Here is a 20,271-nt window from a genome sequence, read left to right as displayed (position 1 = left end):
GCCACCAGGGAAGTCCCTCTCCCTTTAAAATGGAACCATCTGTACATTTCTCAAGTTTTAAAACCATTGACCTAAAGATTAATGCAGAGACCAAGCCTAAAAATCAGGTTAATTGTTCATTTTCTTCTACAGTGGATGGGCACAGGGGAGGTTTGGCTGAGAAGGAACTGCAATAGGTGAAGGTTAAGTGATTTGCCCAAGGTCACTCATAGGTCAATCTCCACACTCAGGATCCCTACCTTGGATGTCAGGGAAGTCTCTGGACTCTTGGGTAAATTCCTTCCTCCTTTGCTCCTGAAACATCTTATTCTACTTTGACTGAACAATAAAGGCTAATAAACAAGTGGCTTTCTCTGCACCCCAGCTCCTCTCCCCACCACACCTCAGAGCCAAAATTTCATCCAAGTCCTGAGGAAAAATGGATTCCTCTCCCAGCTCCAGGCAGAGTTTTCCAGAGGCTCCCACCTCAAAGTGCTCCAAGGATGTCCAGAATAAAAGATTTCCTGTCTATTGTGAAGGGATAATGAACATAGTATGAAGAAAATTCCATCCACAGATCTTTGCAGAGCCTGCCCCTTTCCCACTTCTGACACCAGCATCACCAACAGGTAGACACTGAGCCCTGCTCAGTGCTGGCTCCTGGGGAGAAGGGATAAACCATTTTCAATGAGCTGGTTTGTTAGGGAGGTGAGACCTACACAGACAGAGCCCAGGTGAAGATGAACCAGCCAGCAGATATTCAACAGCTCGGTTGTGTAGTGGAGAGATGGGAGCTGTAGGAACTCAGGGGAGAGGTAGATCAATGAGAGATGGCAGAGATGGAAGCCCCCTAGAAGGTGGGGGGCCAGAGCTGAGCTGTGAAGGCTGAGTGGGACCTGGCTGAGTGGAGGGAAGTGATCATTTCAGCCAGTGGCAAAAGCTGGGAGAAGGCAACAGCGTTCCTGAGGCAATGAGAAAGCTGGAGGTGGGCAGCCCTCACCTCCTACCAAGCTCGCCTCCTTCTCTCCACTGTCACCTTCCTGCTTATCCTTGGACTTACCAGGGGAGTTCTCACCTCAGGGCCTTTGCACTTACTATCCCCTCTGCCTGGTGTCCCTACTCCCAGATACCCACATGGCATCCCTCCTCTCAGTCTCTGCTCAAATGTCACCATCAGAGAGGCCTTCCCTGACCACACTGCATCCCATCACCATACATACCCCTTCACCTTGCTATTTTTCTTCATTGCAACAAGCATAAAGTATATAATGTGTTCAATTTTTACCACCTGTCTCCCCCACTTCAATGCAAGCTCCACGAAGGCAAGGGCTTTGTTTTGTTCCCTGCTATACTGAGTATGTGATCAATGATCAGTATTTACAGAATGAATGAATGAATGAATGAATGAGAGGAAAGAAGAATGCTATAAAGGATGGAAGAATGCCATAAAGGATGGAAGAATGCCAGTCAAAGCTCCTGGAGGTAGCAGAGACCTCATTCCTGTTGACAGGTCAGCAGTGTCTTCCTTCCACATGTAAGACACCAGAGACACAGAACAGGAGTGGTGGCAGGCGAGGGTGGATGGATACAAAGGGTCAAGTGGGGGTAAAGGGAGGGCAGAGGAGTTCAGAAACCCTGGCTCAGATCCAGCTTGATCCCACTAGCAGAATGTTTTATGCTATCAAAGGAATCTCTGGCCCAGGCTTGAGGGTGGCAGGAGAGATAGTCAAGGTAAAAAGGTGAGGGGTCAAAATGAGCCACAACCTAACGGGGGGTGGAAGGTCTTCAGGAGAGAGTTGTTGTAAACATCAGAGTTTAAAAAGTCCCCCAACACACAAGAGAGGGCCTGAGTCTTATCAGAGACAAGAGACAGAAGGAGGCTGTGGGACACAGCACGTGGGGAAAAGAGACTGGGAGAACAGGGCACCCATGGGTCAGGAGAATGTCAGGAAGAAGCCACTTAACCTCTCCCAGCCTCCACTTCCTCACCTGTAAAATAATGACCATAATTCCGACCTCACAGGGTGGTTACAAGGCTGAGTTAAAACTCCCCAAAATCACCTAAACTAGTGCCCAGCATATAGTAGGCAGGCATTCATCGAATTGAGTCCCGCCTCCAAAGTGAGGTTAAGGTAAAAAGGGTGAAGATTACCTGACTTTTCAAGTAGATAATCTTATTTCCCTTATTCCTGTGATTTATTAATTCAATAAATATTCACTGAAGTGCCCTGTGCTTGCAGGTCACAACTGGATACAGAGAAGGATCCACTCCCACCCCATCTCAGACCTCGACGGCCTTACCTCCAATTGGGAAGACGAGGAACATTTCAACAAGATGCTGAACAATGACCCTAGAGTGTATCATGAAGTACCGAATTTGTGGTGTAGGCAATAATTGCTACAGAAGTTCAGGGGAAGGAAAGACCGATGCTTCGAGATGGCTGTGGGCTCTGGTGTCAGGGAAGGTCAAATGAGGATGTGGCTCTAACGATGGCCTTGAAGGAAAGGATGGTTTGGCTTAAACACGGAGAAAGGCAGAACTTGAAGCAGAGTCAAAGGTGGCGGTGAGTTCTGACAGGTAAAGATGGGGAGAAAGGATGCAGGCAGATTGTGGAGACTTACGAGGGTCAATGTGAGGAGTTTGGGCTTCATCCAGTGAATACTATGGGGAAAAATGTAAGGTAAAAATGACATTTTAGGATGACTTGAAGGAGGGAGATAGAGGCTGGGAAATGGCACCTCAGGCAACATAATGTGTCTACAGCACAGATTCTAGGCTCATGGCCGCCTCTGCACTAGAATTCCAGACGATACTATTTGCAGAGCCTCATAGACTGCTCCTGTAGGAGATGTACGTCCCTATGACCCCCAGGCACTATGCCTTGGGGCTGGGAGGTCAGATCGGGAGGCCACTGCCATCACCCGGCACGAGGTGGAAAGAACCTGTACAAAGGGGAAGTCTCATGCCAGAAAGGAGGACTTATATTCAAGAAACATAATGAAAACAAAAGAAAGTCGGTGCTTCAATACAGGAAATAGAGGAAGGAGGCAAAAGTGTTTTGAGCCCAAGCATCTGGGAAGACCGTGTTGCCAACAAGAATGAAGAATCCAGAAGGGCAGATGGCTTGAGAAGTGGGAAGACATTAGATTTCCTTCTAGGCATATAGACTTTATAATGGCAGCCAAACATCATCATCATCATCATATCATCTAATCGGCAACTGAAGATAAGATATAGGATCTCATCTCGGCCTAACGGTCCCATTTTACCACTGAGAAAAGAAAAGCAAGAGGCAGCAAGCTGGGCAGGAGCTCATAGCCCATCCATACTAAGATGCTGGAGTTCCTGTATGCACTATGAACAACCTCCTCCAGGAAGTCTTCCCTAACTACTGTGGCTCCTACTGGTGTCATGTTCCTCCTACCATGGTTGGTCTGCAAGTCATAATTATTTGTTTACTCTCTGGGTGTGTTCTCTGATTATCTGATAGTCTACATGGTCTAGTCCTCACATGTCTCCTGCACTAGATTATAATCCTTTGATGTCAGAGATCAAATCTTCAAATAATGTACTTCTTCCATACTAATCAAGTGCAATTATTGAGTTAATTCAGATTTATCTGCCCAATAAATCCCTATTGCCCAGATGAGTAAACTGAGGCACAAAGAAGTGAAATACTTTGCTTAGGGTCACAGGGCTAAAAAGGAGTACAGAAAATTCAAACCCAGGTCTTAAACTCTAGAGCAGATATTGTTGATCGCTCCTTTCTTCTTTCCAAAAGCCTCCTAATTTTTTTCCTCTCTGAGGCTCAACACACAAATCAAGATTATTCTAGATCAATTATGATGGTCTCCTTCCTTTGCCTGTGTCTGGCTTATGCATGAACATGTGACTCACAATTCCAGCCAACTGGACACGAGGGAAAGTCTGCTGAGCCTTCTGGTAAAGGTTCCCCTCCTGCCTTTTCTGCCTCTGCATATTGTAAAGGTGTAATACATGGATCTGTTACAGCCATCTTGTGACCGTGAGACCAAGAAAAGACGAAAAGAATCTGAACCTTTGATGATGCTGTTGAACCACTGAAAGAGCTAAGCTTGGGGCAGACAGCCCACACCTGTTGTACTGGGAGATACTAAGTTCCTTATTGTTTCAGCCAGTTGTGTTCAGGTTTTTTGCTACTTGCAGCCCTGACTGATAACCACTCCAATCAAGGGCTCTTGTCACTACAGGTACTGAGCCAAGCATTATGGGAGATATACAAGTAAAAGTCCTGGTCCCTGCCCTCATTGTTCCTTTCCCAAGATTAGACGTTCAGTAAGTATTCAATCTATCTCTGATTCATTGATTCTCCCTTTGCTCATCAGTTACAAAGGATATATTCCCTGAAGGCATCTTTCTTCCCTTTACTCAGACTCACTGATTATCTCTAAATTTCAGCCTCACGTTTGGACTGTGGTCTCAACACTACCGACCAGGTCCTTCCCCATCACCAGGCACCACGTCTAAGGATCAAGCTAAAAGCGAGGGACTCACGCTTAGCCCAGAGAGACCATCAGCGAAACTCCGCACTCCTAAATATTTGTTCTTTGAAATGTCTTTCTCAATTAGATCTCACCCAAATGTTTGAGAGTCAGGCTGAATTCCAACTTCCTGCTCCAGAACAAATATGTTGAGCCTGCATAATTACTGCAGCCAGCTTTATTTGCTATAAAAACATGGATTTTTTTTTGCTCCTTCTGGACAGTAAAATAATAAATAGAATCCAGATGAAAAATACCAGCATTTAGTAGAACAACTCTTTTATGGTTCTTTTCTTTGGGGTCTAATTAACACATTGGGGATAAAATGTGTTTTTACATTTACCCAACCAGCTAAGGTGAGACACAAACTCTCCTTTCCTCCTGCTGAGATACAGCTTCACATCAGAAACACAGGTGAAACAGACAGACAGTTTCAAAACATTTTGAAATGTTCCACAAACAGATCTGTATACCTGTGAGGTGGACCTCCTCCAGTCCCTCTCTGTTCACACTGTTCAATTTTTTTCTCTGCCCCTTAAAAACACATTACATAGTTGCTGTCAAATGAAACACAGATAGCCCCATTAGCCAGAGAAGCAATCTTTCTTTCTTTTAAATGAAGAAGACATGCCTTTTAGGACAATGACCACCGGGGGCCATGAAAGTTTCATGAGGGGCTCTTGGAGTGGATGACACCTTTACAATTATAACAGTGCTATAATAAACCCCCGCAGAGCCACAGGGCATGGAGTCTACATCCAACACACGACACCTATTTATTCCCCAATTATATTGCAATATATTCTCTCTGTATGTGTACTGATGAAGATAAAATATTCTTTTAATTCTGTGGCCTCCTGGGAGGTAAAGGAGAGGGGATCATGCATAGGTGAATTCTGGGAGTTCCTAGAGTTCAATCACAGCCTTTGTTCCAGGCTCCCTCATTGCATAATCTCAAGAAAATCACTCACTTTCCCTTGTTCTAACACAGAGGTTCTCTCATTGCGGGTCCGGGGCCAAGAGCATTAGCATCACCCGGGAACTTGTTAAAAATTCAAATTACTGGGCCCACTCCGGACTCTTTGAGTCAAAAATTCTGGGGGTGGAGCACAGCAATCTGTGTTTAAACAAGCTTTCCACATTGAAGTCTGAGAAGCACTGGTCTACAAAACAGGAAGGAAAGAGCATTATTTTAAATTGAATCAGGGATCAGGGATACCTGGACTCTACAGGGCCTGGGCTCCTTTCTGCAGAGCTGTCTCAATCTGCAGTCAGGGCCCCATTTACCCATCTGTATACAATGGGGCTACAGTGTTCACCAAGAAGCTGTGGATGCTGGAATTTGACAGGTCCATGGTTACCTGGCACCAGTCTCTATGGATAGCAAGATCACAGTTGCCAATACTCACCAGCTCCCTCCCTCGCAATACTCTGACTGGCAGAAGCTCTGCAGAGCGGTCCTCCAATGCCACATCTAAGGTCATCATTGCAGCTGCCTCTGGGTTACCCTTGGCAACCAGGAGCCGGGGTCATGGAAGCCCACAGAATCTCCAAATCTCATAGTCAGTAGCTTCAAGCCTTTTCACCTCAGAGCCTTGAACCACTAGAGAGGAGGCTCAGGACTAATTTTTTTTACATTGTCCCATTTCAGCACTTCTTCAGACATCTTTTGTGTGTTTGCCTCCACTCTACAACTAGACTTTAAGCCTGTGGAGGATGACGCCTAGAATGTCAGCATCACGAGGTATGGGACTCTGACTGACTGGCTCACGGCTGTCTCCCAAGGCCTAGGCCAGTGCCTGGCACAAAGTAGGAGCTCAAGAACTGTTTGTTGACTAAATATTCCTAGCACGTTAAATGCCCTGACCATACTAAGTCCAACTGTAGGCCCCAAACCTTCAAGCATCTAGAAGTTATGTTTGGAAAGGGGCAAAGAAACTATTTGAAACCCCAGGGAAGAAGGAGAAAAGGGAAAAGGAGAAGCAAGAGCCTGAATATTTCCCAGCTGGAGCCACAACGCTTGGCTCATAGAGTGCTGACTACCCAGCCAATTTCTCACCCTGAATTATGAACTAGAAGACCTCTGGGCCAGGGTTGGGTTTTTTGTTTTTTTTTTTTTTTTGGTTTGGTTTTGTTGTTTTGTTTTTTGATATTAGGATCCTTGTGCAGGGAGGGGCCGGAGCTGAAGGGTGATCAGGCACTGACCACAGCTTCTGAGCTTGAGTTCTAAACAGCTGGGTCTTCTAGCTGCCCTCATGTTTCTCACTCAAAGGCCAAATTCTCATTGGTGCTGACTCTACTGTCTTTTGACCAGACACTTAAGGAGAGCTTTTCTAACCTCTTAGGACTCAAGCCTCATGCCCCATGATCCTTCTCCCTCAATTAGAAATCTACCCAAGACTCAATTCCAAATCATCCCTTCTCCAGGTGCTATCCCTAATCCTGCCCCCTCCAAATAGTGATTTCACCTGGGAAGCCTTCCTTGCCTACAAAACAGTGGCTGCTCTTTCCCTGTGGACTGTACTTTATGGGGCTGGGCCGAGTCTTAAGGGTTTCCTTTACCCCCAGACTTCAGTGCAGGGGCAGGATAGATATGCAACCAACTGTCACCTAAGTGATTTATCCTGGGGGATGATCACAGCACAGCACCTGACAAGAGACCAGTCCTCTACCTCTAACCTCACACACACCCAGTCCTGCAGCCTCCAAAGGCCTTACAGTGGCCTGGCTGGGAACACTTGCCCTGTGCTGAGAAAGTGGTAAGGACAGCACAGAGTACTAGAAAAAAAAGCCCTGAACTAGGAGTCAGGAGACCTGGTTTACATTCCCTCACACCCTTAACTAGCTCTAAGCGAATCCTTTCACTTCTCTGTGCCTCCGTTTGCTGATCTGTGAGTTGGGAGGAAGAGGTGGAGACTGCAGTCGCGGACCTGGAATTTCTAGCGGCTTAAACAGCATATGATCTAAGCAGAGAGCTGGTGCGTGGTGTGCAACCAGGGAAAAACCCGCCAAAGGAGCTGAAGATGGAGCGTCTGTAGACGGTCGATTCGACGCCCTGCGGGAACCCCGCCCAACTGTCAGGGGACAAGGGCCGAGGGACCCTCTCCGCAAAGCCCCCAACTCTCGGTCCCACTAAAGCTGCTCTAAACCCTTCAAAAGAACCTCTCCAACAGCACTCCAACAAAGCGGGCTGCGAAGCCAGGGTCCCGCGACCTCCGCGGAAGCCGCACCGAGTTAAGTCCGGCCTCCCGCACTCCGGAAACGAGAGGACACGTGCCCCCAGCAGGCTGCGAAACACCCGGCCAGCCTTCGCTTGCCGACACCCCTACTTTCCCGGCAGAGCGTGGAAGGGGCGCTGATGCTCGCGCACGAGTACCATGGCCTGAGCGAGCAGAGATGGCCCGGAGCCCAAACCACCTAAAGGCCTCCTCCAACCTCCTGGAGGCCTTGCTCTTTGCGTCCCCGTGGGGTGGGGGTGGGGGGGGAGGACGGTACGGAGCGGGAGATCCTGAAGCGGAGCCACCCAGGTTCCGGTCGGGTGACGGCTCCGTCCCACTCACAGACCTTGACTCCCTCAAGGAACGATTTTGCGTATTTTTCGTCGTATTTTTTCAAAGAAATAAGGAAAATAAACCAAGCGCAGGAGGAAGGCGGCTGCGTTCTGCTGCTCCAAGGGACCACAACCACCACCCGCCCCACCTCCAACACCACCGCCCAGGACTAGGCGAGAACTTGGGAACTTCGGAACCGCGCTCCAGGCGCGCACTGGGAGTGACTAGCTTCTCTTAACTTCGGGAGCTGGGGTCGCCGCCGAGGGCAGGAGGGACGTCCGGGGAGTCGACTCGGACTTCCCCTCAGAGTCGGGACGACTGGATGAGAAAGACAGGAAAGGGGTATACGTTCCGTTTCGCGCCTCCAAAAAGCAAAAGTGCACATGGTACTGCCCGGGGCTCAGCGGCAGCTAGGCGCACCGCTGGCCACCTCAGGGGACCTGGCCGCGCCTCGCAGGCTCTACGCCCGGACCCCGGCTCTCCCGGGCGTCTCGGGGCGGCTCGGGGGCGGGAGTCCCCAGACTCAAAGGAGGGCGGGCGCCCTCCCTGGGACAACCGCGCCGCGCCGCTGCGCTCGGGTTTTCCCTCGCCGCGGGCGCTGCGTCCGGACTGAGGCCAGGAAGTCCGCGCCTGCCCACGCCGGGGCGCTCCACATCCTGCCCCGACCCCTGGCGTTCTACCGGCACTCACCTCCTCCCGCGCCAAACTCGGCTTCCGCAGCCCGGACCCCGGCAGGGCAGCGGGAATCCACGGGGCTGGTGTAAAGTTAGTCGCGGGGATGCAAAGACCCTTCCCCGAGATCAAAACCCCCAAACCCCGTCCCCCTGTGCCCACAGCGCTCCGAGGCTCCGCATCCTTGCCGTCCCCGCCCAGCCACCTACCTGCTTCGCGGCCCGCCCGGCGCTCAGTCGGCCAGTCGCGGTCCTGTCCTCCGGAGCCTGAGCCGCGCCGGACCAGGAGCCGGAGCAGCGAGCGGGCAGCCCAGAGCCGGGCGGCGGGCGGCGGGCGGCGGGCGGCGGGCACCGCGCACCGCGAGAGAGTGAGCGAGCCGGCGCGCGGCTGGAGCCGCGGATGCTGCCGCCGCCGCCGAGCCAGCCCCCACCCGCTTCGTCCCTCGGCCCCTCCCTCTCTCCTTCCCTCCCAGCCTCCCTCCTCCCTGCTCGTGGCTCCCTCGCTCCGTTCTCTCCCCCCACCCACCGCCTCTTTTTTTTTCTCCTTCTCCCTCTTCGGTCCTTTCAGACCCTGCTTTCTCGCTCTCGCTCGCTTGTTCTTTTTCCTCTTTCCGTGTCTCCCTCCAGCCTTCCTTTGGTTTCCTTTTTCTCTGAACCTTTCCCAGTCCCTCTTCTCACCTCCCTCCACCACCGCCCCCCAACTTTACGTTCATTCCCTCGCCTCTCTCCGTTTCCTCCTTTCTCTCTCTTGCCCCTTTCTATCTCTTTTCGCTATTTTCTCCTCCTTTTAACCTTCTCCTGTGTCTGCCCTCCTCTCTCATCCCTACTCCCCCTCTCCCTCGGGTGGGTCAGAGTGGCCTGCGTTCCGCCTCCGTCTCCCAGCTTCGGTCTGGCGATCCCCCGGGGGTCAGGAGGACCGGGGGAGCCCCCGGGCCGTGCTGGTGACAGGCTAAGGAAGGAGGGAGAGGGACGAGCCAGGGCTGGAGACGAGGGCTTGAGAAACAGCTGGGCAGGGGGCGGGCAAGAAGGCCGGGAACTCAGACTGTCAGGCCTCTAGGCCAGCTGAGCCATGCCGGGTAAGATGAGGAAACTGAGGCCCTGAGAGAAGAGAGCAGGGACTTGCCTTGCTGAGGTCTACTCCAGAGGCAAGGCCTAGACCATCACTGCTCCTCGCAGCCTGGGAAGGACTCCTCCGCTGAGAGAGGCCCATCCACTGCTTCCAGCCTCTCTGCCTGGCCCCAGCCCCAAGCTCCCAGGGCCACCAGGAGGAAGCCTTCTCCCTCCAACAGCACCTTACGCCACTCCACTGCCCGCACAATATTCTTAGGGGGTCTGAGCCAGGCAGAAGGGAGCACCTGGCTTGGAAGTAACAAAGGGAACCCCTTCTTCCCACCCGCACTCCTCCCAGCAATGAGGGACTTACCGACTACTGCTTACCAGGGATGGAGTAGCAGCAGGGTGCTTTGCTTGTGTGGTTTGTCTCCTTTTCTCCTTGAACTAGAATGAGAGCAGGAAGGCCCAGACTTGGAAAAGGTGCTGTACACACCTCAGGAGAATAATTATTTTGTGAATAAAGCAGACACATTGTCTGAGGCTTTGGGAAATGCATGTCTGTACATGTGTCTGAGCACCTAGCCCTCTCAGTTCAACCATTGATAATGGACTTCATTCTGGGTCTGATGGGGTAAGTCCCACCCCTAGAAGTTTTTCCTGGCACTTCCCCATTTCAGCCCAGTGGGATCCAGAGGAGAGGTGTAGGGTTCCGGTTCCCATGGACCCCGTTCTGCAGCTCTGCTTTGTCAAGACAGGATCATGATTCTCCTAGTTTGATCCCTAATTGCTGAGGCCAGAGTTTGTTCCCCTTCAGTACTGTCCCTTCCGTGGTACCAACCAGAAGCAGACCCTCCATCCAGCCCCTGGGTAGAAACCTACCTTGGGATATTGACAAAACCCCACACAAATATCACACCGAGTTACCTGCCTTGGGACATCAAATCAAATAATTAAACCCATGCCTCGGCCTCTGTTGTTCACACCACACAACCAGAAGAAGAGTCTGGTCAGGACTGGGGCCAGGTTGAACCCAGTGAGACACACCTAAGGCACAAAATTCAAGGAGGTGCTCACTCTCTGGGTCGTGCAGTCAAATCTTAGGGCTATCACCAACCACCTGTGTCACCTTGGTCCATCGCTGCCCCTCTCTGGCCTTTCGTTTTCCCACCTGACTCTGGAGAGGCTGAAATAGATGTTCTCTAAGGGTTTCTCCAGCTCTCAGGCAATGCAGTTTGTGGGTATCAGAGATGCTAAAGGTTAAGAGAATGGGTTCTAACTTTCTCGGTTTGTATTCCTGCTCCACCACTTACTAATTATGACACTGGACAGCCACTTAACCTCTCCAGCTTCAGTTTCCCTATCAGTAAAGTGGGAATGATAACATTACTGTGAGCCCTGTGAGGAAATATTACACGTAGTAGCGCGGGATAACTGTTAGCAACTAATATAATACAAGATAGGTTTTTGAATATCTTTTCTTCATCCTCACATTCCCTTTTGGATTATGAGTTGCAACTCCCACCTTCTCAAACTTCAGTTCTAACAGGTTTGGGGAGGTGGGCAGTTCTTCCTGGATAACCATTGCCCCCCACTCAGCAAGCAAATGCATGGGAAGCAACCCACTTCCCTGTCTCTCTCTCACACACTCCCATGCTGCCAGGTGTGAATTGCGTGGCTGAGTGTTGCTGGCCCCCTCCACGCGGGGCTGAGGATTGCCTAGTTTTCTGTCATACTCTAAAAAGCCACACGGATCTATAAAGCTACACCTTCTCCACCCAGCTGGCAGGCCTCCAAGGACACATGTCCCAACAGAGCCAGGAACACTTTTAGCAAATATCTCTGAGGGTCAGCTCCAGGTCACGCTGGAGCCCCCCATCCATCATTCGTTTGCCAGTCCCTGAGAGCCTGCTTATGGGAAGCACTGCTTTACACATCCTATTGCTGTATAATATTCAACCCAACTGCAACAAGTTTATTTTGGAGTTATGACAACATCTAGGACCGCTCTACTCATCTGAAGGTATAACTAGAGACTAAAGTCCACTATTCTAAGCTATAAGCCCTGATCTCTGAAAGCTTACACTCTAACCGAGCAAGAAGACATTAAAACAGAGGAGTCGAGTGAGGTGATTGAGAGCAGGAGCCCTGGAAGCATCTGCTTGAGTTCAAATCCTGGCCCTGTCACTTGTTAGCTATGTGACCTTGAGTGGGTGACTTTATTTATGCCTCCGTGTTCTCATCTGCAAAATGGGAAAAATAATGAGGTAAGCACTGCTATCATCCTCATCTCTTGGAGGAAACCAAGGCTCAGAGAGAATTCCCTAGCTGAGGGTCACACAGAAAGCAAGAAGAGCCCAAGCAGAATTAACTTCATAGCCCTGGCTCCCACCCTCTACCTTCTCCTCTCAGCCTCTCTAATGCTTTTTTCTAGCGGGCTCCAGAGTGTATCTTCTCCAGGGGGGTGGCATCTGAAACCCAGTTCCATTTCCACCTCTGCACACTTCAGCCTGGACAGGGGTGGGAGGTGAGGAGGCCAAAACTCTGGTGACCAAGGTAGGAAGACCTCCTCCTTCTCAGAAGTAGATTATCAGAAGGCTAGGTTGCTGGGCAGAATGTCCAGGCTCAGACCATGATAGTCCACACGTTTTCCTTGCTCAAGTGTGCAGGAAATTCCCTTCGTTTTCCTTCCCTCTCTCTCCTTTCCTTGCTGAGGGATCCCCCTTTTCCCCTCCCTCTTTCTGCAGAGCTCTGGCTCAAAGTCCCAGGGAGGAACACCCAACACATGCCAGGGATGGCTAGAATCTGTAAGTGGTGGAAAGATTTTTGGAACTTGCAGGGTCTTTTATTTTTTTTATTTTATTTTTTATTTATTTATTTTTTTTGCGGTATGCGGGCCTCTCACTGCTGTGGCCCCTCCCGCTGCAGAGCACAGGCTCCGGATGCACAGGCCCAGCAGCCATGGCTCACGGGCCCAGCCGCTCCATGGCATGTGGGATCTTCCCGGACCGGGGCACGAACCCGTATCCCCTGCATCGGCAGGCAGACTCTCAGCCACTGTGCCACCAGGGAAGCCCTTGCAGGGTCTTTTAAACTCCTCAAGTGACACCTCACATATTAGAGCACTTGAGAAAATGTCTATCTTTCCACCAGACTCTAAGATTTGGGGTCTTATTTACCTTCATGTCTATTACGAAGCCTCACATTGGGCCTTGCCTTGTAAAAAGAATAAGTAAAACATTTACAATTTATTAATAAGGCCTATACATGATCTCATTTAAAACTCCCAACAATGCTATACAGCAGGCATTATTATCCCCCTTTCCAAAAGGGTTAACTGAGGGTCCAAGAGGTAACTTACCCAAGGCCACATAGCTAGAAAGTGACAAAACCCAAATTTGAACTCCAGCCTTTTCAAAGCTCTGTCCTCAATGCTATAGTGTCTCTCACTGCAGGGCTGGGACTAGGGTAAGGCAAGCAAAGGGCCAACTCTACCCTTGCACAACCGTGAGAAAAAGCAATCTTTGGATACTTCCAAAGAATTAGAGGGGACTGTGGGATCCCTGGGTCCTAGCCATTGACAAGGTGCAAAGAAGAAACTGTGGAGCAGGCAGAATCTAAGGCAACTCACCAGTGCTATATCTGCTCACATAACACACACTAACACAGTACACCCAGCACATCCTCAAATATGCCCACACACAACAACCCTGCCCAGGACACAAATTTGTAAGAGATAACAACCCAACACTCCTACATATACACCAACACAGCCCAAAAAACGCCTACATGCACATATAATACAATTCCTACACTCACTTAAAGACAGGGGAGGGAGACAGAGGATCAGGAAAAACTCAAGTGGAATGACTCTTTCACAAGCTTTTTATGAACCCACAACCACCAATCGAAGTCTTGATTAACTTGGTTATATTTATTAAATCATGTTCAATATTTAATAACTTTGAATATGGATTGAGTATTTAATGAGATTGGTTGAGATCTATTTACGCATAAACGTCAGAAGTGCCAATCTCTTTGAATCGAGAATTGAGTTTGTGAATCGTTCTCAGAGGCTAGTGCTGGAGATCTCTGAATTCTACATTTCATGGGTTTCTTGAAAGTATAGGTTATCATCATGAAATTGTTACACTATTTGTTATGATGCTCCACTATTATAGATTATTATACAGTCCCAAGAAATGTGGCATTTAGACACCAGATTTTCTTGCATCCAGGCAAACTCGGATTGGGCCTCTTGTTCTCTTTCCTCCATGTTTACCAGGAAAAGAGACCAAATATTGATGCTGTGAAATGCATCTTGTCTCAAGCCCTTAGTCCTTCCACAGGCACAAGATGATCTGGAAGCAATTTATGTGGCATACTTTACCCAAGACCAATTTGTCCAAGAGAGGGAACTCTTCTTTGTGCAATGGAGACAAGCAACGTGAATTTCTGATTCTTTTTTATTGCAGTAAAAGGATCGGATGCAAAACGAGGCCTTCTGAGGCATCATGGAGATTCGGGAAAATCCTCGGAGGATTTGAGATTCTGGAAATCAATGAATGAACTTAATATACCCATGTGTGCAGATTTCACATAAGTTACAGTTATATCATGGATGCTATCTGGGTAAAAAGTCATTATAAAATGTGGTTTGTTAGGGGTCAAATTTAAATCATTGGAAACAGCTCCTATACCACTGCAGTCTGCAGCCCAGCAGGATATAAACTGCTTACAAAAGGGAGCAAATGCATTCTTCATCAAATAACTCATCTCATCCACACACCGTTGTCATATTCTGATTTGCTTTGATTTGGGGTCCAAAGTAAACCTAAATAAATGCTCCCAAAAGAATAGTAATGACAATGAAACCATTTGGTGGAGAGTAAACCTCTGACTCAAGTCAATGTCGGCATATTTCTTCGATACTACAGCATTTTTAAATTTTATTTGCAACAGTTAATTGGGGAAACTATACCTCTAAACACATCCCCCCCCCCATCTTCAATAATCTGTCAACCATTACATCCTACCTGGTAGCCGCACCAGTTTACTGCAGGTCCCGAAGTCAATACAGTGTTCTGAACCCCCTGGTTTTATTTCTGCTGTTCTCAGAACCTGAACGCCCTTCCCATCTTCTCTCAAGCTTGGCAAACTCCAGGCTCATCCATTAAAAGTCTGCTCATTGACAAGGCCTTCCTTGGCCCCCTCACCCTACCTGTTTACCTACTTCAATTAGCACTCTTCTCACTGTCATTTGACAGTGGTGAACTGAATGATGAATTCCATAAAGTCATTTCAATATCTCCAGTGTCTTGCACAGTGCCTAGCCATGTTGTATGGATGGTAAAACTTGGATGGGTGAATGGCTGGTTGAACTTGGAAATAAAGGCATATTTTTTTTTATAAATTTAGTTATTTATTTATTTTTAATTTTTTGGCTGTGTTGCATCTTTGTTGCTGTGCGCGGGCTTTCTCTAGTTGCAGTGAGCAGGGGCTACTCTTCACTGCGGTGTGCGGGCTTCTCATTGTCGTGGCTTCTCCTGTTTCGGAGCTCGGGCTCTAGGTGCACAAGCTTCAGTAGTTAGGGTACGTGGGCTCAGTTGTGGCCTGCGGGCTCTAGAGTGCAGGCTCAGTAGTTGTGGCGCACGGGCTTAGTTGCTCCGCGGCATGTGGGATCTTCCCGGACCAGGGCTCGAACCCGTGTCCCTTGCATTGGCAGGCAGATTCTTAACCACTGCGCCACCAGGGAAGCCCAGGCACATGGTTTTACTTGTGACATTTTATCCTTTGACTTAAATTGAGCAGGGTGTTGGTACAGGAACCATCTTACTTTCCAGGATGTTCATAATGCTGCTCATTCTTAGGCTGAAGTCAAAGCTCAGAGGGATTAGCCACTCCTTTATTTTACAGATAAAGTCATCACCCTCATGTTTTCATTCAACAAACATTTATGAAGTTCTCACTATGTACCAGGCTCTCCACTCACAGCTTTGAGTCAACTGAATCAACCCAGGGGGATTTCTAGGAGTACACAGGGTCCAGAAGCAGCCTCTTTTCTCCAGCAGTGTTGGCAGTCTCCCTGCAGCGACCAAGAGCCTCGGGGGGAAGCAGAAGAATCTCCTCCTCAGGACGGAGTCTGGGATTCCTGCCCAGTGGTAGTTTGATTTGGCAAATCCTTAGCTTTTTATGTGCCTCAGATCCTTTGTGGAAGTACGTAGGGTATCAACTCAACTCTCCCACGTAAAACAAACTGCCCACCTCCTCTTCAGCTTCCTCCACCATCGCTCCCTGCTCTGCACTGGGTCCTCCAGCAATGCTGAAAGGCCTGTGGCCCCTGTGTCCAGTAGAACACAAGGTCCGCCAGGAAAGGGACTTTGTTTTGTTTGCCACCATATATCCAGCACCTAGAACGACACCTGGAACATAATATGCCATCAGTGAACGTTGATGGGATGGATTCATGAATGAGATGTCATACCTTTATCTTTCCTAGTGACATCTCCTCTGTTTGGAATGTCCTTCCATCTTTCTTCAGCCTCACTCTTGTCATCCAGCAAGGCAACTCAGGCATGACCTCCCCTAGGAAGTCTTCCTTGAAGCACCTGGGCTGGATGGAGCACCCTTCCTCTGGGTTTCCTGTCACCGTGTACATAGGCCTCTCTTACCACTAACCTTAGCAGACTGCATTTATCTGTTACGTGTCTGCTTTCCATACTGGACTTTGAGATCGTGAAGACAGGAACCGTATGCTATTCATCTTCATACTCTCTGCTCCGTGGCAAAGTGTCTGAAGGCACTCTATAAAGATTCGTCAGGTTGAACTAAACAACCCCCCACAAGCGGCTGCAGATTGGGTCATACCAAATGTGATTGCTGATTCATTTGGTCATTTGGCAAATACTGATTGAGGACCTACAATGTGCCAAGCACCATCTAGGTACTGGAGAGCCAGCACTGAGCAAACAGACAAAAATAATGATAACGATAGTGCTCGTCAATTAGGCACAACCCAGATACTTTACCAGGCTAGTCAAGTGGTATGTGGAGTCAATATGAAGGCTGTTTTAAATTTCAGCTTTAACCATAATATTATTTAAGTTTAGGCAGGAAATTCAGGCCCTAATAACTCAATTGTCTCTCTTTCCTGGGCTTCCGTGTCCCCACCCATATAATGAACACATTCTGTAGTCTCCCATGAGATATTCTGATATATGTTTATACAGGGTCCACTGAAATTCCTTGTACATTTTAAAATCTCAATAATTTGCCTGGAAATGATTTGCAAATAGCAGTAAGTACTTCAAGGCCTAGAAAACGCTCCACAATAGAACAAAATGCATTTGTACTTAAGGTTCCATGGTAAATAAAAAATTAAAATCCAATCAACTATCAATTCAGTTGAAATTCAATTTGCCTTTAAATTCCATTCATGGCTTTCTTTGATCAAACCCACTACCTAGGCTACATTTAACAAACTTTTATTGAATCCTTGTATTGTGTCAGGCACTGTAGTAGGCGCTAAAGAAAACCAAGATTAATAAGACGTGATCTTGACCTTTATAGAGCTCCCAGTTTAGTGGGAGAGGCTGAAACACACCTTACCTTCTGTAACACATGAGATAGATATTCTGCAACCCAGGTACACAGGAGCACAGAGGACAAACATATGCATCTTGCCTGGGGAGGTATCTGGGAAGGTTTGAGGGAAGAGGTGAGCCTAAGCCGAGCCTAAATCCATGAGTAGAGTTTGATAAACAGTGAAGAGAATGGAAAGGACAGGCTAGAGAGAGAAGTGACATGGGCACAGTGATCGAAGGCATCTGGCGCAGTCGTGAAGGATGCTTCTCATAGGCAGCTGGGACAAACGCCAACTGCAGGGGAAAGGAGAGAAAAAGGTAGGGAAGGTGAGACAGGATCTGATATTGACCAATAATAAGTTAGAATTTTATTCTGCAGATAATGGAGACTATTATTAAAGCTCAAATGTTTTAAAATTATATGACACCTTTATGTACACATGTTATGAAGACATATATTATATATATGTATAACTGAATCACTTTGCTGTACACCTGAAACTAACACAACATTGTAAGTCAACTAGACTTCAACTTAGAAAAAAATTTTAAATTATCATACGATTTTGCTAAAAAAATTACATAAAATATTCTGTCACTAAAAACTGAATAAAGACCAACACCATCTGCCTTTTATGGAATACTCACTGTGTGTCAGGGGGTGCTGTGCTAAGCACCTGATAACCACTGTCACATTTTCTCTTCAACAACAACCCTGAGATGTAGGTATCATGATTCCCATTTTACAGATGTGGCAATAGAGGTTTTCTTTTTTTCTTTAAATATCCTCCTTCTTTCCTACAACATCAATTCTTTTTTTTTTTTTTAATTAATTTATTTTTTGCCCATGTTGGGTCTTCGTTGCTGCCCGCAGGCTTTCTCTAGTTGCGGTGAGCAGGGGCTACTCTTTGTTGTGGTGCATGGGCTTCTCATTGCAGTGGCTTCTCTTGTTGTAGAGCACGGGTTCTAGGTGCATGGGCTTCAGTAGTTGTGGCACATGGGCTCAGTAGTTGTGGCTCATGGGTTCTAGAGCACAGGCTCAGTAGTTGTGGAGCACGGGCTTAATTGCTCTGCAGCATGTGAGATCTTCCCAGACCAGGGCTCGAACCTATGTTCCCTGCATTAGCAGGCGGATTCTTAACCACTGCGCCACCAGGGAAATCCACAATAGAGGTTCTGAATGGTTGAGTCTCCCAGTTAGTCTGTAACAGACCTGGAACTTGAATGCAGATGGATCTGAATTCAAAATCCATGATTTTAACCTCTAGGCTGCAACTTGTACAAACAATTAAAAAATTCAGGAATTAGGGGTTTACATAAAATTATCTTTTTAGCCTTAGTATATATCAAAAAAGCATAAAATGTTCACACTCTTTAACCCAGCAATGAGATTTCTGGGAACAAATCTTAAAGAGATCATTAGAAATTCACCCAAATATGCATGTACAAAGATGATTATTGCAATGTTATTTATAATGGAGAAAAGTTGGAAGCAACCTAAGTGCCCAGCATTAGGGAAAGGGTTCATTATAAAATGGAGTATTATATAACCAGAAAAATTATGATGGCATAGGATAGAAAATTGTGTATATATAATCTGAACTGTGTAAAGAAAAAATGCACAGCAAAAAAAAACAAAAACAAAAACACGGTGGAAGACACATGCCAAAATGTAATTAGGCAGTGACCTCTACGAGGAGGTTAGGATTTTCTTCCCCACATTCCAAATTTTCTACATTTGAGCACCTCATTCTTGAAATCAGGAAAAAATTAAGTTTAAAAAAATCCATCCTGTGTCTTTTTTTTTTTTTTGCCATCCTGTGTCTTGAATGGAGTCTTGTAAGCTGGGTCAGCCTGGGCAGTAGGTGAAATGAGAGATGTCACAGGCAAATCATCTCCCTGCCATTTGATCTCAGGACATGTAGATGTCAAAACAGGGACCTAGCTGGTGTCATGGCCATGACCTGCAAAGGTCTGAATTCAAATCATTCCATTTACTCAAAGATTCAAAGAAAGCAGAATCACTCATCTTAAAATCAAAAATATAGGGGCTTCCCTGGTGGCACAGTGGTTAAGAGTCCGCCTGCTGATGCAGGGGACATGGCTTTGTGCCCCGGTCCGGGAAGATCCCACATGCCGCGGAGCAGCTGGGCCCGTGAGCCATGGCCGCTGAGCCTGCACATCCGGAGCCTGTGCTCTGCAACGGGAGAGGCCACAACAGTGAAAGGCCCGCGTACCGCAAAAAAAAAAAAAATATATATATATATATATATATATTTTATATATATATATATATATATATATATTGCAATGTTCTTGCAATTTGTTTAACACTTCTGTTAAATATTATCGTGTTTGTTCTTTAGCCTGACAGTGTTAATTCTTCAGGGGAGGTGGAGAGAAGGAGGAGAAAACAAATCCAGAACCTTGGGGCCCAACCTTGGGAAACAAACTGTCTGGTTAAGTGCTGAAACTTACCATAAGATTGGTGGGCCCTCTCAGAGGAATTAGAATTAAAGCTAATAACCCAATTTGGAATAATTTAAAGCTCTTTTTAGGGAAGTTTTTGACTCAACTGGGCTCATTATGCATGGGTTTAATGTGTAACAATTTGTTCTTGAAAGATAACATTATTGTTGGCAATAGAGATAGGAAGTGGAAATAAGTTTCAAATATGGAAAGCAGATTTATCTCGTTTCATATGGACTTGTTCCGGGTCTCTGCTTATGAATCACATGGTGCTCCCCACAGTAAGATGCTGTCCATGCAGTTGGTTATGATAAATGGCCTGTAATTGCGAATCTGATATTCGTTTTCAATGTTGAATTTATCATTCTGTCCTCTTAACAGGTATTAAATACTTTTAAGAATTTATCCATTTGCCTGACCCATCTGTGATTTTTCAGTATGTAAAAT

The 20,271-nt window shown here is 47.4% G+C and overlaps 1 protein-coding gene across 16 annotated transcripts in view; it reads right to left on the bottom strand.

The window, feature by feature from the left end:
• Nucleotides 1–20,271, bottom strand: part of MEGF11 (multiple EGF like domains 11) — a 425,478-nt gene that overhangs the window by 375,293 nt on the left and 29,914 nt on the right. Inside the window, exon 1 of one of the 16 annotated variants that reach the window (XM_049705893.1) lies at nt 8,933–9,147. The exons of the other annotated variants lie outside the window; for them this stretch is intronic. The gene's annotated coding sequence lies outside the window, so the exon portion shown is untranslated. Of the gene's footprint in view, nt 1–8,932; nt 9,148–20,271 lie in introns of those variants that run through there. 16 annotated transcript variants of the gene reach the window in all.

Source organism: Orcinus orca, chromosome 2, assembly GCF_937001465.1.
Source record: "Orcinus orca chromosome 2, mOrcOrc1.1, whole genome shotgun sequence".
Taxonomy (NCBI): domain Eukaryota; kingdom Metazoa; phylum Chordata; class Mammalia; order Artiodactyla; family Delphinidae; genus Orcinus; species Orcinus orca.
This window is presented reverse-complemented; position numbering and strand designations above follow the sequence as displayed.